Source organism: Pelodiscus sinensis, chromosome 1 (assembly GCF_049634645.1).
Source record: "Pelodiscus sinensis isolate JC-2024 chromosome 1, ASM4963464v1, whole genome shotgun sequence".
Lineage (NCBI taxonomy): Eukaryota > Metazoa > Chordata > Testudines > Trionychidae > Pelodiscus > Pelodiscus sinensis.
Genome location: NC_134711.1, coordinates 56152620 through 56179152, shown reverse-complemented (window position 1 = coordinate 56179152; position 26533 = coordinate 56152620). Strand labels below are relative to the sequence as shown.

The following is a 26533-nucleotide window of genomic DNA, read 5'->3' as shown; positions in this document are numbered from 1 at the left end:
GCAGCGGCTGACTTGGGGATGCCTGGGGCAGAGCAGCTGGGGTGCTGCTGGGTTGGTCCAGTAGCACCGCCGCTCCTCGGCGCTACTGGACCAACCCAGCAGCACCCAAGCTGCTCTGTCCCAGGCGTCCTGATTCAGCCGCTGCTGAATCTGACCAGCAGTGGCTGAATCAGGACGCCTGGGGCAGAACAGCTGGGGTGCTGCCCGGTTGGTCCAGTAGCGCCCACAGCGGCGCTACGGGACCAACTGGCAGCGCCCCAGCTGCCATACCACAGGTGTCCGGAGCAAAGCCATGGAGCACGGGGGCAGCGGGACAGCCCAGACGCGCCGTGGCTATCCTGCTGCCCTCGGGCTCCGTGGCTTTGCTCTGCTTTGTTCCCCGTCCCCCTGGTCTGCAGACCAGAGGGACGGGGAGCAAAGCCGCGGAACACGCGGGCAGCGGACAGCCCAGACGCGTCTGGGCTGTCCGCTGCCCGTGTGCTCCGCGGCTTTGCTCTGCTTTGCCCCCCCCCCCCCTCTGCAGACCAGGAGGATGGGGGGGGGGGCAAAGCAGAGCCAAGCCGCGGAGCGATCAGCTGACAGCCCGGACGCGTCTGGGCTGTGAGCTGGCCGGGCGCTCCGCGGCTTGGCTCTGCTTTGCCCCCCCCCCCCTCCCTGGTCTGCAGACCAGGGGGACGGGGGGGGGGGCAAAGCAGAGCCAAGCCTCGGAGCGCGTGGGCAGCGGACAGCCCTGTCCGCTGCCCACGTGTTCCGCCGCTTTGCTTCCTCTCCCTGGTCTGCTGGAGACCAGGGAGAGGAACGCCCCCGTTCGTAACTGCGGATCCGACATAAGTCGGATCCGCGTAACTCGGGGGGTGTGTCTAGACTACATGCCTCCGACGGAGGCATGTAGATTAGCCAGATCGGAAGAGGGAAATGAAGCCGCGATTAAAATAATCGCGGCTTCATTTAAATTTAAATGGCTGCCTCGATCTGCCGATCAGCTGTTTGTCGGCAGATCGGGGCAGTCTGGACGCGATGCGCCGACAAAGAAGCCTTTCTTCATCAGCACAGGTAAACCTGGTTTCATGAGGCTTACCTGTGCTGATGAAGAAAGGCTTCTTTGTCGGCGCGTCGCGTCCAGACTGCCCCGATCTGCCGACAAACAGCTGATCGGCAGATCGGGGCAGCCATTTAAATTTAAATGAAGCCGCGATTATTTTAATCGCGGCTTCATTTCCCTCTTCCGATCTGGCTAATCTACATGCCTCCGTCGAAGGAGGCATGTAGTCTAGACACACCCGGGGACTGCCTGTATACCAGAGATATCCTGGAAAAACTCCACTGCATCCAGGGAACGCATCTGCTCTTCCAACATTTTTTGCAGAAGAGCAGACATATTATTTCGGAAGCCCTGTAGTCCTCATTTTATGAGGAATAAGGGCTCTTCCAAAAGAGGAGATCTTTCCAAAATTTGGCCCAGTGTAGATGGGCCAAATTTCAGAAAAGCCTCTTTTGAAAAAAACAATCAGAAAAAGGTATGCAAATTGCAGAGTGCCATTTGTGTACCTTTTGCCGGAAAAAAAAGCAGCAGTCTAGACATAACCTGAGAGAGAGCATTTCCACGGCCATAGCTACATATTGCAATGTTTCCATCCAGGTTTTCTTGACATTTTATATTTATTTTTAGCACTGTGGCCATCCTTATTGTAGTAAACTATGCTACTGCGGCACACTGAATGCGTTTCATTGTATTTTCACAGAAAGTGTTTTCTCATTTATGCTGTCCCCCAAATGACTGTTCAAAGTAACTACACTATTGTCCATATAATTTTGTCCCTACTGCTTGAGAAATATTGATCTTCTACAGATTCAAGCACAGCATTGGAGGTTAATGGCTTTCTGCTCAAATGAGACACCTGGCTTCATCTGGCAGATACAATGGGCTGTTGGCTAGTGTCTGGCAGCACTATTCATTTAAAAAGCAACAGTGCAAGATACTAATCCATCCACTGCCTTCCTATCTTCCCTGAAATCGGAAAGCAGACTCTCCTCAGGTGTGGATCCAAAGTGTGGAGAGGATTCAGTGTCTGAGTTGCACAAGCCTTTCGCTTTAAGAGAAAGAAGCTGGAGTTGAGGTGATACTTTCTGACCTCTACAGGCAGAGTTCCTTTGGGCTTTAACGTTGCCAGCTTTGGTTGGATTAATTCTTGAAAGTTTCATCACATGACAGTATCTTTAATTGGAGATTAGAATAATCTTTAATTCCCAGAGACTCTAGGACAAGCCTGGAGAGTTGGCAAACCTATCTTGTCAGCATCAACTGACTCTTTAGACACCTTTGAGAAGCAGTAAGTGCTGTCAGGGAGCTCTCTAGCAAAGAAATCAAAGTAACACAGAGGCAAATGGCCAATACAAACATGTAATAACCATGAACCAGTTAAGTCATTAAGTCTGAACAACATATAACAAACATAACAAAGAAAACAAAACAAAACATAATAATAGTCCAAATGGCAGCTATGTAGCAGCAGGCCCTCAGTAACTGCACTCACCCAACTCAGTGTACACAATGGAACTGGAGCATATAGTTCAGGGAGCAGGAACTAGGGAGCAAACATGAACAGGGAGCGTGAAGTAATAAGCAAGAAGGCAGCATACACACCAGTCATCACACATGCCCTTTAGTTGAGGGGGCAGGGCTTTAGTTTTGGGGAGGCCTGGACCTGTCTGTCCAAATTTGCACAAATAGTACCTTGGCTTTAGACTCTTTATGTATTTGTCTTCAGGACAGTGTACAGTCTCACTACTGCTCTATGTTTTAGTTTAAAAAGCACAAAGCATAGTCAGCATTTAGGACACAGACATAATCACAGTTCTAACCAGGGATACTCTTATATGTGATTTTCTATAGCTAGTTTGTCTGAATTTTACTGTTTGTAAAGATTTGCCCCTTTCAGGTATACCTCACAGTGAAGGCTTTTTTAAAGACTTTTGAGAGAGGAGAAATTTGAAGGATATTTTATTCTGTATTATTAACGTGTTATTAAGTTAGTTATGTTCACTTGCCAAGAACCTGTCACGCAAGAATCTCAACAGATTTTACAAAGTGAATACACAGAACCAATAGGAAAAAGAGAAGCATTAGTACATTGTACCGAGGAGCTAATTAGAGGTGGGCAAATAACTCATAGTTTAGCTTTCTTGAGTTCTGAAAAATTGCTGAAAAAATGTTGGTTCAACCTCTACTGAAACTTTCCAAAATTGTTTTCTTAATTTAGAAGTAGGGAAATATAATTTTGGGTTGAACAGTGTTTAGTTTCAGATATTTTTAACAAAGGAAAGGAAATTTAGAGCTGGGTTCACAAAAATGAAGAAAAAGATTGTGAGTCAGCAGCACCAGCTGCCTTGAACCCAGTAGCAAGGGAATTCATATAGGAAATCCAAGTCTCAATCCTCATTCTAGAGTAGGGACTTGAACCTCACTGTTCGGCTATGTCTACACTACAAAGATAATTCTAAATAACAGCAGTTATTTCAAATTAACTTTAGTAGCATCTACACAGGCAAACCGCTATTTCGAAATAAATTCAAAATAGTGGAGCCCTTATTTCAAATTTGGTAAACCTCATTCTACAAGGAGAAACACCAAATTTGAAATAGCTATTTCGAATTAAGTGCTATGTAGCTTTCGGAGCTTTGCTGGAAAAAAGTGCCAGTACAGATAGGGATCTTTCAGGAAAATAAAGCCTTTTCAGAAAGATCCCTTATTCCTTATTTTAAGAGGAATAAGGGATCTTTTGGAAAAGGCTTTATTTTCCGAAAGATCCCCGTCTAGACTGGCGCTTTCTTCCGGCAAAGCTCTGAGCCGGAAAAAAGCGGCAGCCATGTTTATGCAAATGAAGCAGAGGGGATTTAAATCCCCGCTTCATTTGCAATTGCAATGTGTCTAATTTGCATCCCTTTTACAGAAAAGGGATGCAGTCTAGACACAGCCCTACAGGTTACATCCCCAACCCACAGCCACCCAACAAGCCTGTAGCGAGTCAGGAACAGAATCATGAACTCTTGACTCATTGCCCCGTGTCTTAACCACAAGACCATCCTTCCTCCTGTCACTGTTGTTTCATCACATTGGTTCCCAAAGCTGTGATTTATCAAGTAGGCATCCTCATGAAGTCATGTTTAATAAAAACGGACAACTACATGATCTTGTAACAGAGCACTGCATTAGTTAAGTCATGGAATATAATCAAGGTTTTCAAAGTGAGAACCTTTTTTGTTCCAGAATGAAATGAAGGACTATTTCCTACCTTAAGTCTGAAAACATTTCTAAATTAATTTGGAAATTTCCCAAAATAATAATTCCAGAATACATATGTTGGTAAATTCCCATGTGTGTACAAGCCTCAAACACTTAGGCTACGTCTACACTGGCCCCTTTTCCGAAAGGGGCATGTTAATTTCAGAGATCGTAATAGGGAAATCCGCGGGGGATTTAAATATCCCCCGCGGCATTTAAATAAAAATGTCCGCCGCTTTTTTCCGGCTTTTAGAAAAGCCGGAAAAGAGCGTCTACACTGGCCCCGATCCTCCGGAAAAAGCGCCCTTTTCCGGAGGATCTTATTCCTACTTTGAAGTGGAATAAGTAGGAATAAGATCCTTCAAAGTAGGAATAAGATCCCCCGGAAAAGGGCGCTTTTTCCGGAGGATCGGGGCCAGTGTAGACGCTCTTTTCCGGCTTTTCTAAAAGCCGGAAAAAAGCGGCGGACATTTTTATTTAAATGCCGCGGGGGATATTTAAATCCCCCGCGGATTTCCCTATTACGATCTCTGAAATTAACATGCCCCTTTCGGAAAAGGGGCCAATGTAGACGAGCCCTTACACAAGAACAAAGCCCACTGAACTGTATAGCAATCTCTTGAGATCAAAAATCTCTCTCCTCTCTCTATGATCCTCGCTATGGTCCAATGTTCCCAGCACAGAATTTTGTTTCCTTCCTGATGCTTAACCATGAATCTTCTAATTTCTATATAAACAAACACATGCAAAATAGCTATATGACAAGCTATTTTTTGTTTATAGTGCACAACCTGATGTCAGCAGTTAGTCACTGGATTCAGATACGTAAAACTTAAAGAGTAAATTTTCCATTCAGACTTTGTCCACCACCTGCAACCATTAACTCAGACTTGTAAAATTCCATTAGCCTTGACTAGTAAGTATTATTGATGAGAGAATAAAGTATAATCAGGGCCAGTTCTTTAGCTGGTGTAAATTTTTTTATCATCATAATCATGGGAAAGATAGACAAGCAGCTGTTATGTCTGGGCTAGTACCGTTTTTATTATCATTTTTGAAGCTGCATTAGCAGTAGCCTAAGGGCAGAAATATTTTCTGCAGGATAGTCATTTTTGTGGTGCTTTAGGGCTGCAAGTAATTATGTACTTTTCCACTACTTTTAACCATTGCTATCCAAAACTATGAGCTAGTCGACATCTGCATTCCTTTGAGATAATTTTCCCAGCACTCTGAAAGAGAACTATTCACACTGGAGGCATTGTTACCCAGACTATTCCAAACAATACAGAAAACACAGTGTTCTGGTTTGAGTATTGTGAATAAAGAGATTTTTAAACACCCAACAACTAAGCCATCAGATCCAATTCTATAAATTATATGTTGTGAAAAGCTAAGTGAGGTAAAGAACTTTTTTAAACTTATGAATGATGTCCAACTTCAGAAATACGGATTAGTTGTGGTTGCCCTTTCTAAGCAATGCATTCAAGCCCAAATATTTAACTACTGCAATGAAACAAAAAAAGCCTCTAAGGTTACACCAGCTTTTGGGGCTGAGACATGCTCATTATTGAAAAGTGATAGAAAATCTAGTCAGATTAACCCCATCTAGACATTTAGGGCCAAACCCTTCCTGGCCAGCCTCTTCAGAGTGCAGAAATGTTGTTCAGTGCAGCCTCAGCTGCAGTAACCCTAACAACAAGCCCAGGGTGTTTACAAACACAACAAACACACACAGGGTTAGGGTTGCCAACTCTCCCGTACCGGATGAACCATACATCATTTGCAGCAATCATGTCCAGCCCAGGAGAGTTTGGCAACTCCACATGCTCACTTTTCTGCTGCTCAAAATAGTGGCAGTCTGAATGAGCCTCTGATGTCATGACTATGAAAAGTATATAGAGCCATGGTGTTCAATCAGTTCTGAAGCAGTAGCCACTACAGTGAACTAGCCACACTCCACTAGCCAAATAGCCACATTGTTCAGGCCAACTAGCCAAACTCAACCAGCCAAATAGCCATATGTGGCTAATGGCTAGTGTGTTGGACACCATGGATATAGAGGATTGGAAACTTCTCCTAGAACGGTACCTTCTATAGTGAATAGCATAGTGTTTTAACAGTCATTTGATGGCTATAGAGATCTCTGGCTATCCTTTATATTCCTTGGTCCGTCTTATGTTGCTTTCACCCACTGAGTCCATCACATTTCCATTGACCCTACTGGGAGTTTATTAGGCCAATAACAAGAAGCAGGATTTTGTCCTTAGAGTTCAGGACTAGGCCTGAACTGCTACAGTCAAACAATGAACGACACTCAGAAGAATGAGGCGGGTCTGAAATTCTAAACTCATCCCCCTCTGAACACTTGTAAAATTCCTGCCCTATGTTCTTCACTTGAAATGCCTGTAACTCATAAGAAACTAACTGTCCATCTAATGATATTGGCGGGGGTTTTAAAGAGACAGTACCGGGCAGTATTTGGCTCTGTTGGGTCTTTCATGTTCCTGTTTTTCTTCCTGGAAGCTCTACCCTAAAGAACTGTTTCAAGCTGTGATGTCAACATTACAGTAACTGCAGTGGAAAGCCGCATTTTGGAATGCAACCATTGGCATTGGGTATTTGCCAGCAACTTTCAGTTCAAATTTAATTGGGAATTTGAACTTTACTACATTCTCTAGCTTACATCACTGTACTAACACAGTTGATGGTGGGGGTTACACTGTTGACACTTGCAGTTATCAGTCCATGTTGACAGGGAGGGAAAATATCTGTGAAAGTGGTGAAATATAAAACTAAAACTTAACCAAATAATCAGGCAGACAGCCCAGCCTCCCAAGAGCTGGAAGTCCTTATACTGAAGTCATGCTTTGGCAAACCAATATAATTCCATAACTGGGACTGAGAGTAGAATATTAATCAGAGTTGAAGCATACACATGATAACAGTTTCCAGAACTCAAGTCACAGAGGCACACAGACAAAAGCAAATATGAACCAATACATGTATGGTCCTTAATTTCTTTAGCTATTACTGCTGCACTTTGTAGTGACTAAAATGTAGGGAAACCCCCAATATTTTACTAAGTAAACCAGAAGTTAAAACAGAATCAAGGAGAAAAATATTAGCAAGAGTTAGCCTGTGATGCCACAGTTATCTGGTGTGAGGAGCATAATGGTTTAACAAACAGGCTCTCACTTTAAGAGCCCAGTTAAATGACCACTGAAGACAGTACAAAGTCTCCCACCGACAACAGTGATTTTGATCAAGCCCAGTGTAAGTTGCAGGAGTAGTTAAGCTCCTGAAATGCAGAAATCCAGTTTTCACATAGGTTGGCCTTAATGATATGAAGAAACCTAAGAAAAAAAGATACTTCAGCATAATGGTTTCTAACAAGATTTAAGTTTTTCCATGAGGCTCTTCTAAGGGAAAAAAGGAGCAAAAATTGGACAGTCTCCAGAGAAAGACTCAAAGAGCTTAGGATGAGCTAAGTTAGGATGTTAGGTTGAAGAATTTACATTATTGCAGTTTGGTGAAGATGCGGCTTTTGAGGAAGAGGTAAATGGGGTAACAGAAAGGGATTGTGTTGCAGTGTATCAATACCAGAAAGGGAACTGTAGAGACTTAAGTCAGAAACCATTCTAAGTAAGCAGCAACAGAAGTGTGATTATATCAGAAAATTAAAAATAGACAGGTTTAAATTCCCACAATTGTAGTACTGGGTAAATCTCACAGCCAGGCATGACCAGCACCAAACACTGTGTCACTGAATACTGTTCAAAGGTGGTCTGTGCAATACAGCACTGTAATAAGCAGCAAGAATCCCTGCAGATAATCCCCATTTATATGCTAACAGACTACTGGCCCCTTAAAAGGACTGTCCACATTTTCCTCAATCTCTGAAAAGTGGATTCTTCCAGAATCCCTGGAGGTGAAGAATTCCAAGTCCCTTAAAAGGAAACAAACAAAAAACCCTCTTTAGTCTTGACTACTCTTGGGAGTTATTCCTAAAAATATTTCTCAAAATAGCAACCAACAGTGAATCTCCACCAGTGGCACCAGAAATATAGACAAAGTGCTGCCAGCATTTTTTATCACAGTATTGAATATAGCAGATCTAACGGTATCTAACCAGAGTTAAACAACTGTGATAAAACCATCTGCCTCTCTTCTTCACTATAAGATGCATTGCTGGTAGCACAGGCACCAGAGCAAAAAAACACTTACAGAATGTCCCCACATGGAAACGCCCTGGAGAGAAGAGTATAGCCAAATGGCCAGCACAAAGTATATTCACTGAGCTGGCTTGCCGTACATGAATTATCACAAATCCCCACCCTCAAGTGTTGTGATTGAGATTTTAATATTCTGTTGTCACCTCTCCTGGAATCTTGGTCTTCAGCTAACATTGAAAATAAAAAGCAACTTCTTTAAGACTATGCTTAGAACAAGTCTTCTGAGAATATGGAGAAAAAGGCAGAACAGGATGAAGATTAAGGAAAATGTAATAGTCCATTTGCCTTTAATCACAGTATGACAGGGTGCTTGCCCTGCACTGGCTTGGAGAAGGGGGTTAGGAGCAAAGCCCCACCTGAGCCAGTTCTAGATGATGAGGGCCCAGCTGGGAGCTATGTAAGGGAGGGCCTGACTGCTAGGGAGGCAGGAGGCTCCCTGGAGCTAGAGCAGTGCTGGCAAGGCAAGGGGAGCTCTGGCCAGACAAGCTCCCTGGCTTTAGCTCCTCAGGAGGAGATCAGGGTGCTCTGAGAAAGAGAGGACCTTGGGCTGTGAGCAGAGGGAACAGCAACTACTCCCAGAAGGGGGGCTCGGGCACTGGTGTGGGCACTGCTGGAGGAATATGTTGGGATATGGGGAGAAACAGGGGGTGACACCAGCTAGAGAAAGGCATCCAGCAAGGCCTGAAGAGTGGTGAGTCAGCCCTGTGACACAGAGAGACAGGTATATAAATAAAAAGGCAATTTTATCCCACACAGACTTTTACACATTGTAATTGTTTTATTGCCCAGTTCAGTAAGCTGTGTCTGCTATAGAACTAATGTAGTTAATTTAAAATTCAGCTACCTAAACTGTAGAGAGAGCCATAACACACTGGTTTGCTTGCCTAGTAACTCTTCTGACGCCTGCCCACTGTGCTGCCTGGATTGCACCAACATTCCCAATGCTGCTATCCAACTGTTCACAAAAGTCAGCACTCTTCCCCCACTTCAGTTTGCAAATAAAAGACATAAGCAGTGATAAAAGAAGAAGAAAGAATGCCTCTATCCAGTAGCAAGCAGGCAGGGAATACACTGATTGCTAGGGACCTCAAAACAATTAGGTGCATAAGTTACTTTTTTAAGGCTTCCCTGCAATGCAGCCCTCAACGCTGAGCCCACCCAGAGCTGAACTGGCTCAGCATCTGCATTGCTCTGCAGCAGAGTGGTAACTCCAACTCCATGGTCTGCCTGGGGAAGACCAGAAGATCTGGCCCAACAAGACAGAGTGATGGGGAGCAGGAAGGCAGGTGTTAGTGGCATCATCAGCACACCAGGGGACAACCCAAGGAGACTTCTGTGACCTAGCCCATCACAAACCATGCCCCTTCAGAGCAACTCCATCTTATTCCGTGTAATTTTTTTATGTACAGAAAACTCATAAAGTCCACCCCCTTTATCAATGAAATATAGAGATGCACAGTGGTTGCTCTCCCCTGCACCAACAATTATTTACACTGGGCTTGATAATAAACAAAAGTGTTTTTATTAAGCATTAGAAGACTTACCCGGTGTTTCCCAGGTCCTTCAGGGCAGGAAGATGGTGGTGTGGGGGGTGCAGGTCAGGGTACATGGGGAGTGCAGGAGTCAGGGTGGGGAGTTGAGGAGGGACTCAGGGCAGGAGAGAGAGGATATGGAGGGATGTGAGAGTGAGGGTTGGGGATGGGGAAGGGCTTAGAGCATGGGGTGAGGTGCAGAAATCAAGGCAGAAGGTTGGGAGAAGGGGAAGCACAGGGGAGGTTGGAGTAACTACCAACTTCTCCCGAAGGTGGCCTAGGGAGGCTCGGGGTGGCAGAGACCACACTCTCCATTTGCCAGCTTCTCTCCAGGAGGCTGTGCACTCTGCAATCTGGCTTGTCCCCAGAAGCTGGGCAGGGTGGGGGAAGGCCAGACCAGCCCCGAAGGTGCTCCCCAGTCACGGTCAGCAGGCAGAGGGGGAGCCATGCGGGCTGGTGCTCCCCGGGCCACTCTGGCTGTTCAAGGCAGGGAGCTGCACAGGCTGGCCCCAGTGACACTCTCCAGACCTGACCTGGGAGAGGAAAGGGGGACCGTGCAGGCCAGCCCCAGTAGTGGTCCTTGGCCAGGCCCAGGGAAGGAGGAGGGGGTCACACAGGCCAGTTGTGGGGCAGGTGCACTGGGAAGCCCAGGGTTGCTGGGGGAGAAGGCAGGCTGCGGTTCCTCTTGGGTGTGGCAGGTCTTTTGTCCAGTGGGGCTGCTGACCCACGGGGCTTTCCCTATTCAGGTGCTGTAGCCAAGGGTGAGGGGAGAGTTTTGAGGTAGGGCAGCCACTTACACAGTCTGGTGGCTGGAAAGATAGCAAGTCCTGGTCCCAGCTAGCCACTCTCTCGGTGGTGTAGATGCCCTTAGTGGTCACTCTACAGTGTTGCTTTTTCTCTAATCAGCCCCCTCCCTTTCTGTGTTATGGAAAACAATCTCATTACCGGAACTTCTCATTTTTCTGTCACAACCAACCCCTGATCTTGCTTTAAGTTAGGAGAAGAGGAAGCTGCATATAAAATTTGATGGGCCTAGCTTTTATTTTTTATGGGAAGTTCTTGAACAAATGGATTCACAGATGGATGGACAGACAGACAGACAGATACACATTTCTAAAGTAGATAGATAGATAGATAGATAGATAGATAGATAGATAGATAGATAGATAGATAGATAGATAGATAGATAGATAGATAGATAGATAGATAGAAAGTAGGATTAAAGTGGTTGCAATGAAAACAGTAAGGGTATGTCTACACTGCACGGCTAACCCTAACCCTACCCTGTGTCTACAGAAACAGCCAGTTATTTCAAAATAATGGACGTGCTATTTTGCCATCCCAGTAAACCTCATTGCATGAGGAATAAGGAAGGGCTTGAAATAGCGCATTATTTCAAAATTTGGCCCTGTGCAGATACGCCAAATTTCAAAATAAGCTATCTCAAAATAGAAATATCTTATTTCGAGTTTAGGGTGCTGTGTAGATGCACCCTAAGTTACTAAGTTAAAAAAACAAAAGAACTCCAGCTAATTCTAATTCTAATTCTACTATACTGAAAAAACTTGTTGCATGCAAATTTTTACCCTAAACAATTGATCTACATATCTCTTTCACAAACTAAGCAGCCTCCTAGCTCGAGCCCAATCTTTTCCCCTATTCAGTTTTAGGGTTTGTATCTTATTTCGAATCAATTTCAAAATAGCGAAATCTGGCACAGCCACACAGCACAAATTTTGAAATAACATGCTATTTCGAGACATCCCTTAACCCTCGTGGAACGAGGGTTATGGGGATGCTGAAATAGCACACCTGTTATTTCTCCTGGACAGAACCTGCTCCTATCAATGGGACTATGTTGGGGAGTAGTATGAGTGTGCATTTGGAACTACGAGGACATGGGAAGAGGCCTTGTTTTATGGTGTAAATTTCCAGATCCCAGACAGAGCCTGCTCTCTTCATGTTAGTAGATGGCTCTGTGAATGGAACTGGTTTCTAAAGCTGCATAAGTAAGAGAGAGGTATTCTTCCATGAAAATATTTAGATAAAGATTTGGACATTTTTGGTCAGCTCTATGAATTTCTACCCAACCTTGGGATAAAAGCCTACTATTGCTTCAGAAGAAAGTGGCCTCCTGAGAATGTGTCTGTAGAACACCGATGAGCCTAGTTTTATGACTCACATGTGGCTTTTCCCCAGTCCTGGATGGAACCTACTAGAGTTGCTGAGTCCCCAGCATTGAACAGACACATAGAAGTCCCATCCACAGAGAAAAGGGAGCTGGTATAGTTCTGTCAATCTTAGAGAGAACCTGTTGATACTAAGGTGATGAGTAGCATCAGCAGAGATTCAATCCAGAGAGAATTGGGGGGGGGGGGGGGGGGGGGGGAATAACTTGTATACTTTGCAACAATTTGAGGGGTTAATATATTATGAAGTGCAGTTCCACACCTTTTTCTTTATCAAGTGAAATTCAGCTAAAGGCATTTATTGGTCTCTAACCTTAAGTGAATTTTGTGTTGCTGTGCCTGGATAATTAGTCACATTACTTGTACATTGTGTGTGCTGGAGGGGGAAGGAGAATGTTTAAAGGAAGTTTGCCATGCTGTATCATATGATGCTGGTGTTTCTATTCTATGCCAAGTTTGCTTTAGCTAAGCATTCTCCCAGAACAAAAGGTGGGGTCGCCTCAGGCAACTTTTGTTTCACATCTACGAATAAGTAATTTTCTAATTCTCTGGGCTTTTTTAAAGTCCCAGTACATATAATGCATTTAGACACTCCCTTTTTTCATGACAGAATCCATCTTCTTGCCTACACTAGCACAATGGAAATTAACCATTTACAGCTTTCCTGGCAAGACAATAGATTTGTTTTATTTGTTCCAAATTAATTCCAGACTTCTGTGAGGAAATAGTCAAACAACAAAGCTGAAGAGGTGGAACAATAGTCTTTCCTCTTCAAGGCCCAACTATTGTAAAGAGAAAAATATGCCAAAAATGTGGGCATTTTCAAACATGTAAGTAGCAGCCTGAAGGCCTCACGCAGTACAGCTGCTTCCTGTAAAAATTGCCATGTATGGACAGATCCCCTATGTTACAGAATTTATTGGAGTATTTTTATACCTCTAATTAAGTGTCCAGAAACAGACAAGTATTTTCATTATAAATGGTTTTCAAAAATTTGTGATGATCACAGATTCCAGCGTCACTTTTTGTGACTCCAGACACACCATTTTTTACTAAATCCTCCATCTGAAACTTTCCTGTTTAGAATATTTGACATTTTGCTAAAATTGCAATATTCATAACTTAAACTGTACAGAATCCACATTCTGACTTAGAGGCTTTAAGGGTACAGGATGCTACAAGTGGTATGAAAAAATCCTGTTAACGGTATGATGTGTCAGAATTAAAATGCTATCATTTAATAGGCTCCAAAATGAACACATTCCAGCACAAAATGAAAGATTACAGAAGGGGACATTTTGAGCAGGGTTAGATGAATCAGTCACATCCCCATGTGGGAAGCAAGGCACCCACATAAATACTGCAGACAAGCAGTAGTATCCGTAGATCCCTAGAGTGATTCTTCTGCTGATCCATCTCTATTGTCTGTGAGAGAAGTTTTTATGGTTTGGGATTTTTTTTCTTCTTTAAGATTTGTAAACCCCTTTGTATTATGTTAATAGTGTTTTCTTGCTCAAGAGGGTAGGGAGGGGTTTTTTTCTGCTTGTATTTTAATCTAAAAAATATTTGGCATACCAAATTATTTCATGCAATCTTGTAGCTATGTTGGTCCAAGGACATTAGAAAAGCTGGGTGAGATAATATCTTTTACTGAACCAACTTCTGTTGGTGAAAGAGACAAACTTTTGAGTTTCACAAGTCTGACCAAGGAAGCACTATATATAAGTACAAAAGCTTGTCTCTTTCACCAACAAAAGCTGGTCCAGTAAAGATATTACCTCTTCCACCATGACTCTAGAACAGTGGTTCTTAACCTGGGGTGACGCACCCCCTGGGGGCGCAAGATGCCCTTTCTGGGCATGAGACATGCCAGATTTTTATGCTATATCTTAGGTTTAAAGAACTGACTACTTCAATGATTTTAATAAGGGGTGTGAAAATATATTTTGAGAGCCAAAGGGGTGCAGGCTGCAATAAGGTTAAGAATCACTGCTCTAGAATATCAAGTATGCTTTAGCTTTTTTGAAAAGTTGTTCCTTAGAGCCTCCACCTTTTTTAGGTTTTCATATTAATCAGATCTGCACGTCTAGTAAACCATTTCAGATACTGGCCCCATTTCTCCTCCTTTTTCTGTATTTTATTTTATTTTTGAAAACAAAAACAAAAAAAATAAGGTCATCAGGAGTTGAAAGGATATTAAATATATTTTTACTCTATTACTCATTAGAACACTGGAGAGCACTTACTGAGTGCTATTTTAGTTTGCTCGCTTGCTTGCTTACCTATTTAGTTATGTTTTATTTAGCTGGATGGGGTCAACATTCTAATTCAATTAATTTTCTCGTGTAATAACAAAATAATTCGGAAGTAATATAAACAAAAATATTTAGAACTAAACATGTATCACAAATAAATAAGGTATGCTATTTTACTCTTAATTTCCATAACAGACAACAGCATTTGTCCAATGAATTCATTTGAGTTCATGTCACTAACCCCTAGTATAAATAATCTGTGGTGTATATTGTAATAAGATAATGTGAAAGTCCAAAGGAAGTCATCCCAGACTACATCAGAAAAGCTACTAAATCAACAACTGGAGCAAACAATAATAGTGTGAACTACGGGATCAGAACTTTTAAAGCATGTTACTTGAATTAGAAAAGCATTTAAAATGCCACTTGACAAGATTAAATATGTCATTCACACTCTATTGCTATGTGAATTAACTCAGAACATTAACATTATATCAATCAGATTTGTATTTATTAAATAGCAACTAGCTATTGGGTCTGCTGATTAATTGAAGTCAACTCATGAAAATAACTCAACAATTAATTGCAATTAATTGCTCTGTCAAACAATAGAATACCAACTGAAATTTATTAAACATGTTTGGATGTTTTTCTACATTTTCAAATGTTTTTATTTCAACTACAACACAGAATACAAAGTGAAAAGTGCTCACTTAATATTAATATTTTATTACTTATTTACTGTAATCTTTAGTGGGAATCAGACTGGGCCTATAAACCTAGCAATCTGTGCAATCAATACACACAGTCTCTAAGATGCATTTCATAAGCATTCAGCTAAAGCTAAAAGGGCCCAACATAAGCCTATAAAATAAAGTTAAGATAAAATAGTAAATTAGCCTATCATAGAATTATAAATCTGGGTCAGGATGTTGATAACTCTTGCCCAGCCTTCACTACAATGGCCGTCTATAAAGTATCACCACTGGTTTTTAGAGTGCTAAATGACGCATACAGGCTGTTTTGGAGAATATAGCTCTGACACCATAAATCTTTTCAACAAGTTGTTATTCTTAGGGCTTGTCTACACTGGCAAGTTACTGCACTGTAACATTCACATCTGGGTGTGAAAAAACACCCTTCCCTCCAAGCGTAGCAAGTTATGGTACTGCAAAGGGCCAGTGTAAACAGGCTCCCAGCACTGGGAACTGTGCTCCTCGTGGAAATGGTTTCCCCAGAGTGCTAAGAGAGCCTCTAGTCTCACACACTTCCGGTCTCATCCGGTGCTGGTGCTGTGACCACACTGACGTGTTAAAGCTTTAAACTTGGAAGTGTAGACAGAGCGTCAGGTCAGGCTTTGTGGCAGGGGACTCTGTGGAGTGAAAGTCTCTCCCAGACAATATCCGAAGTTACAAAGAAGTGGAGAATCAGGTCCACTACTCTCCAAAGACTCCACTGAAACACCACATCAGCATTTCAACTTCCTAAAAGACACAGGTTAGCTTGCAAGACATAGTCTCTAGTCAAACTATATCAGAGAAATGGTCCACTTCATCCAGTGTCCTAGACTACGTCCAAACTACACCCCTCTGTCAGCAGAGGGATGTAAATGAAGCTCTTCAAAAGTGAAAATGAAGTGCAAAAAATGAGGAGTACAGGATCTTTCGGAAAGGCACCCCCCGTTGTTGAAAAAAACTTGTCTAAACTGCGGTTTCAGTTTCAAAATGGCGCTTGTTAGAAACAGCACCATGACGTGATTATGCAAATGAAGTGCAGGATATTTAAATCCCAACTTCATTTGCACTTTCGAAGTACTTCATTTACATCCCTCTTCCGACAGAGGGGTGTAGTTTAGACATAGACCTAGACAAGCAAAGTTACTCACCTTCGGTGCAGTAACTTTCGTTCTTCGAGATGGTGTCCCCGAGGGTGCTCCACTCTGGGTGCTGAGCTTGCTCCGGAGCCACAGACAGAAGCTTGTGAAAAGCAGTGTAAATTCATACGGACAAATAAAGAGGATTCTGCCACCCACCACAAGGGACAAGATCAAAAGTCTGTAAAAAGAGAGGCTAAATTTAGAGGATAAATTTAGATCTGCCAGAAGGCCAGAGGCTCTAAAAGAGCTGGATGGAGAGAAAGAATTCTGTATGAAGAAAGTTTGAGACTATTCGGTTTGGAGAGGAGGTGAATAAGAAAGAGCCTGTATATGAATCCAAAATAATGAATGAGAAAGGGAGGGCAAACTTGTGTTAGCTTTTTGCATAATACCAGGAGGGGATAGTGTGAAGAGCAATGCATTTAATGATAAAAGAAAATACTGTTTACATAATACACAAACAATTTCTGGAACTCATTGTCATTGGGTAACACTGAGGCCAACAGCTTGGCAGGATTAAAAAAAGTATTAGACATCTACATGGATAATAAGAATAGCCATGGTTCAGTAGATACATATATAAATAAATCCTCATGTCAGGGCACCAGTATACTGCTAATTGATGGGGAGAGAGGAAACTAGGAAGAAGAGTCTTCTGTGAGCAAGTTAATTTATAATTATCAGTTATGTGGTTTCTTACTCTACCTTCTGAAGCAATTGGTATTAATAAGTTCTTCTTCGAGGATGTCCCCGCGGGTGCTCCACTATGGGTGCTGGGCTTGCCCCAGAGCCGCAGATGGAAGGTTGTGAGAAGCAGTGTTTGGCCAGACTGCGCATGTGCAGCGGGGCTCATGGCTTTTGCGCTCTTTTCTCTGGTGTGCAGTCCAGCCTCCCACCAGTTCCTCAAGATCGCCTTGGAGTCTGTAAGACATGAGAGAGAGAGGACTCCGAAATGGGGAGGAGAGTGGGCAGTGGAGCACCCATGGGGACACCACCTCGAAGAACAACAGTTACTGCACCGAAGGTGAGTAACTTCACTTTCTTCTTCGAGGATGTCCCCGCGGGTGCTCCACTATGGGTGACTGCGTAGCAGTGGTCACCAGAATGGAAGGAGGGCCGGAGGAGTCCCTATTTATCCGCTGTGGAGAACACTGCAGTCGCCACTGCCCCATCTGAGTGAATGCCTAGAGTAGTGTTTGGCAAAGGTCTCATGTGACAACCAGGTGGCCGTCCTGCAAATATCCTTAAGGGATACTCCTTTATGGAACGCTGTCGAGGTCGCCATGGCCTTGGTGGAGTGGTTTTGCTGCGTAAGACTGTGTTATGCAGGAGGTTATAAGATTCGAAATCCTCTGGGAAGATAAGCATTGACCCTTGAATCTATGTGCCAGGGAGACAAATAAATGGTCCGTACGTCTACAGGGTCTGTGTAGAACGCTAAGGCTCTACGGGTGTCCAGGGAGTGTATGGCTGCTTCTCGTGGTGAGGCATGGGGCTTTGGGAAAAAAGTTGGTAGGATTACTGGTTCATTGACAGGAAAGTGGAGATGATTTTGGGTATGAATTTTGGGTGTATTCTTAACACTATCCCATCATTTTGGAAAATTTTATATGGTGGTGTAGCCATCATGGCGGAAAGCTCACCCACCCTGCGTGCCAATGTTATGGCAAGTAAGAAAATTGTTTTCATAGTGGGGAGATGTAAGGGCGCGGTCGCGAGAGGCTCGAACGGTGGCCTCATTAGGGCATCGAGGACTACATCCAGGTTCCACACAGGTGGGGCTGGATCATGTGGCGGGGCCATGTTGGTGAGGCCTTTAAGAAATCTCTTAGTAGTAGGATGGGCGAAGACAGAAATGCCGTTTAGTGATGGTGTAAATGCTGAGATTGCTGCCAAGTGTACCCTGATGGAAGCTAATGTGAGTCCTGTGTCTTTTAGGTGCATAGCATAGTCCAGTACGGAGGGGATTGAAGGACGTGCTGGATCATGGTGGTTTGTGGTACACCAGGAGGAGAATCTGCGCCACCTATGAGGGTAAGTTTTTCTCATGGCTTGTCATCTACTATGTATAAGGACGTGTTCGACTGGGACCGAGCAGAGGGATTCGAATGGGGTCAACCAGTTAGGAACCATGCCATTAGGCTCAGGGTGAGTATCTGGGGGTCTTTCAGGTGCCCTTGGTCCTGGGACAGGAGGTTCGGAAGGACCGGCAGTCAGATCGGTGCACATGCGGACAGACGGTGGAGGAAGAGGAACCAATGTTGGCGAGGCAATCCGGTGCTATGAGGATTAGTGTTGTCTTGTCTGCCCTCAGCTTCTGGAGAACTCTGGGGATCAGCGGTATGGGGGGAAGGCACAGAGGAGGGGTCCGTGCCAGGTAATGAGAAAGGCGTCCCCCAGGGATGCATGGCCGAGGCCCGCCCTGGTGCAGTACTTGTAGCATTTCATATTGCTGGGAGTTGCAAAGAGGTCCATTTGCGGAGTTCCCCAGCGTAGGAAGAGCTCGAGTAGGACACCATCGTGCATTTCCTATTCGTGTTTCACATCAAAGTTCCTGCTTAGGAAGTCTACGATCACGTTTGTGGTGCCAGGTAAGTAGGATGCCGTAGGTGTTATTCCGTGGTGAATGCACTAGTTCCAGAAGCGGATAGCTTCCGTGCATAAGGAACGAGAGCGAGCGCCGCCCTGACGATTCACATAATATATGGCCGTGACGTTGTCCGTGAGTATCTTCACCATGGTGTTCACCACAGAGGAGGGACTTGCATGTGTTGAAAATGGCACGTCGTTCTAAGAGGTTTATGTGTAGACGTGATTCTCGTGGAGACCATTGGCCCTGCACTGAGAGGGAGCCCATGTGAGCTCCCCAGCCTAATAGAGAGGCGTCTGTTGTGATTTGGTGGAGGGGTTCTTGTTGATGGAAAGGTACCCCTGATAGAAGATTCTTGCGGCTGGTCCACCACAGAAGTGATTGGGTAACAGCGGGTGGAGGCGTTACTGGTCTGTGGAATTCATATCTGGTGTGGTCATATACAAGTGCCAGCCAGTACTGAAGGGTGCGGAGGTGTAGTCTGGTGTGTTTGACCACGTATGTTGTGGTGGCATGTGGTCCATCAATCTCAGGCATGTCATAAGTGAGACGGTGGGACTGACGGTAATGGTATGAATGAGGTCCTGGATGGCCTGAAACCTTTGTAGGGGCAGGAAGGCTCTGCTGGCGAGTGAGTCCAGGTGGGCCCCTATGAACTCGATGTTCCATGAGGGGTGCAAAACTGACTTTTGCTCGTTGAGGAGGAGTCCGATCGATTAAAAGACTTGCCTGGTGAGCTGAACCATCTGAGAAACCTCGAGTGCAGAAGGACCCTTGAGTAGGCAATCGTCCAGGTATGGGAAGATGAGAACTCCTTGTCGTTGGAGGAAGGCTGTGACTACCGATAGGACCTTTGAAAATACCCTGGGGGCTGACGATAGCCCAAAGGGAAGACCCTTGTATTGGAAGGACCCACGGCAAAGCGTAAGAACCTCCTGTGGGCTGGATGGATAGAGATGTGGAAATAGGCATCCTGGAGGTCGAGGGTGGCAAACCAGTCTTGTGGATCTAATGTGGGGATTATGGCAGCTAAGGTGGTCATTTTGAATCGTTGTTTTCTGAGGTATTTGTTCAAATGGCAGAGGTCTAGGATGGGACGCCACCCTCCAGACCTTTTCTGGGTGAGAAAGTAATGTGAGTAGAAGCCCCCGTTCCTGAACTTGTTTGGGACTGACTCTATGGCACCCAGAGAAAGAAAGCAGTCGACTTCTGCTCGGAGGAGGGCTTCGTGAGAGGGGTCCCTGAAAAGGGACGGGGTGGGAAGGGTGGTGGGTGGAATGCATGTGAAGGAAATAGGGTAGTCAGTTTGGACAATTTTGAGGACCCATCTGTCCATGGTGATTCTGGCCCATTGGTGGAAAAAGGACCTCAACTGGTGGTGAAAGAGTTGGGTTGGATGATTCATGGTGCTGACTGTGACTGTTTGCTCGCCCCCAACCAAGGCATCAAACCTGTTGCGTGTTGTTGGGAGGCATGTTTGTCCTGCCGTTTGGGTTTCGGCATTGCTGGGGCCTCTGGCACAAGCCTTGGTTGTCAAAGGACTTCTGCTGCTGATGTTGCTGCTGCCATTGGTGTCTAATGTAGGAGTAGTCATATCTGCATTGGTATGGGGAATACCGGCGCCTCCTGAAGGGGGGTGTGTACATCCCCAGTGTTCGCAGGGTTGTTCGGGAGTCCTTAGAGGAGTGTAAGATTGTGTCCGTGTTCTCTGCAAAAAGTTTATCTTTGTTGAAGGGCCTGCAACTCCTTTGGAACTCCCACCACTTGAAGGTAAGAGGCTCTCCGCATAACAATGGCGGTGGCAGTAGAGTGTGTGGCAGTGTCAGCAACATCCATGGCCATTTTAAGGGACGTAATTGCTGATGTGTAGCCCTCTTGGATTACTGATTTCAGGATAGATTTCTTTGAATCCGGAAGGTGATCCATGCGGGGGGTGAGGCTTGAATAAGTGTCAAAGGTATGGTTAGATAGGTGCACCAAGTAATTGGCAATTCTAAAGAGTAGCATTGCTGATGTGTAGACCTTCTTGCCTAGAAGGTTTAGCCTCTTTATGTCCTTGTAGGAGCCCTATTGTTTGAGGTGTGGGGTTCTAGCCCTCTGCTGGGCTGCATTGACGACTAAAGAATTAGGTTGCAGATGTGCAAGGAATTCCATGCCCTTTGGGGGCACAAAATATTTCCTGTCGGCCTGTTTGTTAGTTGGAAGAGCCGATGCCGGAGCATGCCATATTTCATTGGCAATTTCCAGGATGCCCTCATCGAGGGGAATGGCCAGGCGCGACCTGTGATGTGGCTGGAGGTTTCTGAAAAGCTTGTGTTGCTTGTCCTTGAGTTCCTGCAACGATATCTCCTGCATGATGGCTACTCGTTTAAACAACTCCTGAAACTGACGGAGTCATCCGGTGGAGAGCCCTCACCTAGCATGACTGCCTCGTCTGGTGGGGACGAGTCTGGTATAGAGGTCCCCGCTGGCTGGCCCATGAAGGGGGTGTGCTCCAATTCTGATGGGGGATGAGATGGTGATGCTGAATGTTGCGGAGGAGTGAGGGGAGCCTGAATTAGAGAGTGCCTGGGTGAGACATAGTCGTAGGCAGATCGTGATCGGTAGGAATACCTGCTGCGAGTAGCAGTCACCGCGGTGATATGTACCGTGTTGCAGTGAGCGTCTGTCATGATAATGAGAACGAGAGTGATATCGATAATGGTGTGGAGAGTAAGGCGAACAAAGCGGATAGCTGATGCCCTGGAAGAAGCAGTAGACGCAGAGAACTCCCTGAAGTGACGTCTCTGGTGAGAGGGTCCAGCAGCCAAGAATGGGGATGGCAGTCTGGAAGAGGCATGGGGAGACCTATGCCAGTCGGCGTAGCGATGTGGAGAGCGTGGCACCAGAGGAGAGGGGGACGGTGCTGGGGAGAAGAGAAGGGAGCGAGAGCAGCTCTGGTGCAGAGAGACCAGAGGAGCAGGGCTCAGAGCCCTTGGTCTTGAAGCGTGTGCTGAAGCACTAGCCGGCACTGTGCTGCTCGGTGCCGGCGGTTCAGAGACCGCAGCGATCAGTGCTATGCTGGTGGTAGGTCGGGTTGGCGCCATGCGCTCCAGCACTGCTCGGTGGCTCAAGAGCGGTGCGGGTGCCGGCGCCATAATATTTGGCTCTAAGGGAGCCCTCGCCGATGGTGGCGCTTCCTGGGGTGCCACTGTTTGTGCAGGCTCCCATGGCCGCTTTGACTTGTGCGCCATTGAGGTAGGAGGACGAGGCTTTGTGCTGCCAGATGTCCCCGGTCTCTCCACCTGACTTTCCCTGCCATGTAAGGTAGTCGGCAGGGATCTGGTAGGGGAGAGTCTAGGCTTTTTCTGAACACCCGAAGTGGGGGATGAAGCCTGTCACTTGAGGGGCTATTGGTCAACATCAGTGTATTGTGGCTGCAGGGCTTTATCAAAGAGGAGCATTCAGAGGCACCTCTCCCTGTCCTTTCTAGCCCTGGAAGTGAGTTTGCTGCAGTGGGCACATTTCTGGGGGATGTGAGATTCCCCCAGACAACGGATGCACTCCGAGTGGCCATCGGAGACCGGCATTGCCTCCTGGCAAAAGCCGCATTTTTTTAAACCGGTAGCTACCGACATGTTACCGGTTGCTCTGAAGCAGTTCTTGTGTGCAGTCAAGAGAGAACATTTAACTCTCTGGTTGCTGTTTGTTCTTATATATGTATTTGTGTTATTATTCTGTTAATTTCTCTGTTTTCTTCTCTCTTTTTTTTTAAGGGACGCAACTATGTACAAGCAGCGGAACGGGAGAACAGCTGAGCAGCAGAAGGTAAGAGCAGTGTTATAAGTCTCTCTTCTTCCTTTTATTTATTTATTTATGTGTTTGTTTATTTATTTATTTATTTTTAAAGAAATAAGGAGGAGAATAAGAGGGAAATGAAGGGTAGAAATATATACAAGGAACAACTAGAGGAAGCCTAGTTCATCAAGTGAGGTGAGGAGCGTGGTTCCAAGCATCTGCAGCCTGAGGCGGTCTAGAAGAACTGGCGGGAGGCTGGACCGCGCGCCAGAGAAAAGAGAGTGAAAGCCACGAGCCCCGCGGCACATGCACAGTCCGGCTGAACACTGCTTCTCACAACCTTCCATCTGCAGCTCCGGGGCAAGCCCAGCACCCATAGTGGAGCACCCGTGGGGACATCCTCGAAGAAGAACTTATTAATACCAATTGCTTCAGAAGGTAGAGTAAGAAACCACATAATTGATCATTATAAATTAACTTGCTCACAGAAGACTCTTCTTCCTAGTTTCCCCTCTCCCCATCAATTAGCAATACACTGGTGCCCTGACATGAGGATTTATTTATGTATGTATCTACTGAACCATGGCTATTCTTATTATCCACATAGATGTCTAATACTTTTTTTAATCCTGCCAAGCTGTTGGCCTCAGTGTTACCCAATGACAATGAGTTCCAGAAATTGTTTGTGTATTATGTAAACAGTATTTTCTTTTATCATTAAATGCATTGCTGTTCACACTATCCCCTCCTGGTATTATGCAAAAAGCTAACACAAGTTTGCCCCCCCTTTCTCATTCATTATTTTGGATTCATATACAGGCTCTTTCTTATTCACCTCTTCTCCAAACCAAATAGTCTCAAACTTTCTTCATACAGAATTCTTTCTCTCCATCCAGAGAGAATTTATCCTCTAAATTTAGCCTCTCTTTTTAGCGACTTTTGATCTTGTCCCTTGTGGTGGGTGGCAGAATCCTCTTTATTTGTCCGTATGAATTTACATTTGCATCCAAATTTTATATGACACTTTAAATTCACTTGAGTTTTCAAGCACTAAGCAGCCTGTGACGCAGGCGACACAGTCAGCAAGCCTGCCTAAAGAAGGACATCAGCTGCTGAAACAACCTCTACCCCTCCCCGCCCACCCCCTCCTCGTAAGTGAAGTATCAGAATACAGCATGGAATGTTAAGGGGGTGAGAGAAATGAGGGGAATAAAGGAGACAAGGTCTAACTGCTGTTTTTATGGCTCCGTTAGTATTCTGTGTCTGTATTTCCAACCAAATACAAATGGAAAATAAAGGCCTGTGGGTTTTTAACCTCTTGATTTAATAAGCTGGTAAATATTAAAGAGCCTCATTGTTATTTACACAAATGCCCCTCTATACTGCACAATAATAGTTAATAAGATAATACTATGTTAGTAATAATAACAGTGTGTAGGATAATAATGCTTTCCTACCTCACAGGAGTGTTGGAGAATAAAGACTGTGAGGCCTTTTAACACTGTGGTGGTGAAAGTAAGAGGATACTTTGGGCTGTGCTATGCCCAATAGTCAGAGGGTATGAATGCAGCTGGCATACTCATATCCAAGCTAGCTTTAATCTAGCTAGCTCAGACACTCCAACTGTGGCAGCACAAGCTGCCGGGCATGATGTAAAAACCTGCCGGGAGTCTTGCATGTGTACTAAGATGGCTAGACTTCACTGAAGCCCATGCTGCTGTAGCTTCACTGCTCCAGTGTTCAAGCTAGCTAGTAGCCAAGGCACATGGTCTATATGTGAGCCTACATGTGGGTGTGATTAGGGTTGCCAGATGGTTAAAACAAAAATACCGAACAGCTCCCCTCCCCCCCAAAAAAAGAAACACCGGGGAAAAATTCTGTTAAAGGAAAAAAGGGGGGGAGACCAAAGTTGTTGAGCAAAAAAAAGGACTCCAAGACTTATTGAGCAAAAAAAAAATTAAAATAAAACAGCATTAAAACAGCATGTCCCCTTTAAGAGTGCATGCAGGGATAGGAACAGGGGAGATGTTGAGCACTAAGAACCAAGGGAAGCATTGGCCAGCAGCCATTTTGTGCTGACAGCCTTGCGGAATCAGGTAAACATCGGGTCTGGGGTCGGGAGGTTGGGGGAATTGGGGGCTGAGGCGGCTCGGAGTGGGGGGGAGGCCAGGCGCTGAGTGTTTGTAGGGTTGCCAGGTGCCCGGCATTTTCGCCTCCTGGCTGGGGAAAAAATCAGAAAATACCAGACATCTCAGGTGTCCAGTATTCTCTGAATTTTTTTACCGGACAGGAGGCGAAAATACCAGACTGTCCGGGTGAATACCAGACACCTGGCAACCCTAGGTGTGATTGCTGTATAAACATCACCTCTGAAAGACAAAAAGAGCTGCCAAGAGAAGCTCACTGGTTTAAAATACCCATTTCCCTCTACATACCATAAGTCCCATTGCATCAAGACTTCTGGACTTCACCTCCTTCCCTCACAAATGGCCTTTTCATGAACCTGTGGCATTTTACCAGGACACAAGAAGATTACAATCCAGCAGTAAAAGTAACTTACATTTCTTACATGTATTTCTTATTTCAATGTACTTCATATTTCAATCCTCCCGGGGGAGGGATGGGGTCAGGGCAGGAGGCTGGTGGGGGAGAGGAGGTTGAAATATGACAGTATCTGTAAGAAATTAAGTATGGGGTTGAGTGCAGGGAATTCAGGGCAGGGGTCAGGATGAAGGGATGTGGAATTTAGAGTGAGGGAATAGGTATCAGAGGCAGTGCTGGACCGAGCCATACTTGCGCCCTGGGTAGCGGGCGCATGGCGCATGCGTGGCCCCGCCCCTGGGTGCACGGCCCCTGATTGACATGGTAAGGGGCACCACGCCCCGGGCGAGTGGCGCATGCGTGGCCCCACTCCCGGATGCACGGCACCTGATTGACATGGTAAGGGGCACCACACCCCTGGGCAAGTGGCACATGCGCAGCCGCGCCTCCAGCCACACGGCGCATACGAAGCCCCACCCCTGGGCGCCAACCTATGGGGGGTGCCTGATTGAAGTGGTAAGGGGTGCTGCACACAGGCGCACGGTGTATGCAGCGCCCCTTACTACTTCGATCAGGTGCCCCCCATAGGTTGGCACCCCGGGCAGCTGCCTGGCTAGCCTCCCCCTTAATCCGGCCCTGATCGGAGGGGATGAAGGGCGACTCTGGGCTGACTCCACATGCCCCAGGTCCAAGGCTGCTGGCACAGCACATCTGGAGTCCTGGTTGCTGATTCTGTACCCAGGGCTTTGCTCCCAGTCCCAGCCTCAGCTCTGGGGGAGGAGAGGGCAGGCATGGGCAAAGGTAAGGGGCTGGCTCAGAGCCCCACCCCCAAGCAGCCACTTTCTTACCAATGGGACACACCGGCTTACTTTCCCGTTTGTTACAATCCATTAACATCAATCTTAAATTTAGAAGATGTGATCACTTCCAAACATAGACATAGCTAGTGTTCAAAACTTCTCTAAAAATGAGTAGTCATATGGCACCTTAGAGACTAACTATATATATATACAGGGCTCGCCAAACCGCAGCGAGCCCTGCTTGCCAGCTGCGCTGTCTGGCGATCTGCCACGGGTGAGTAGATCGCATTACATATATCACATGAGTTTTTTCTGAGCAAGACCCACTCCTGAAGAAGTGGGTTTTGTCCACAAAAGTTCATGATTATATATATATATATATTTGTTAGTCTCTAAGGTCCCACAGGATTACTTGTTGTTTTGAAAGTTAGGGTATGTCTACACTACAGCAATAATTCG

At 45.4% G+C, this 26533-nt stretch overlaps 2 long non-coding RNA genes across 5 annotated transcripts in view; one reads left to right on the top strand and one right to left on the bottom strand.

The window, feature by feature from the left end:
• Window positions 1-24105, top strand: part of LOC106732242 (uncharacterized) — a 54404-nt gene extending 30299 nt beyond the window's left edge. For both annotated transcript variants that reach the window (XR_012904336.1, XR_012904335.1), the window contains exons 4-6: window positions 18305-18400; window positions 22712-22763; window positions 22846-24105. This is a non-coding gene — a long non-coding RNA (uncharacterized LOC106732242). The remainder of the gene's footprint in view (window positions 1-18304; window positions 18401-22711; window positions 22764-22845) is intronic.
• LOC112546339 (uncharacterized) overlaps window positions 1-24449 on the bottom strand; it is a 76382-nt gene extending 51933 nt beyond the window's left edge. Inside the window, exon 1 of one of the 3 annotated variants that reach the window (XR_012904345.1) lies at window positions 24191-24449. This is a non-coding gene — a long non-coding RNA (uncharacterized LOC112546339). Of the gene's footprint in view, window positions 1-16375; window positions 16645-24190 lie in introns of those variants that run through there. The other 2 variants (XR_012904341.1, XR_012904343.1) reach the window with 2 other exon arrangements.
• Between the last annotated feature and the right edge of the window lie 2084 nt (window positions 24450-26533).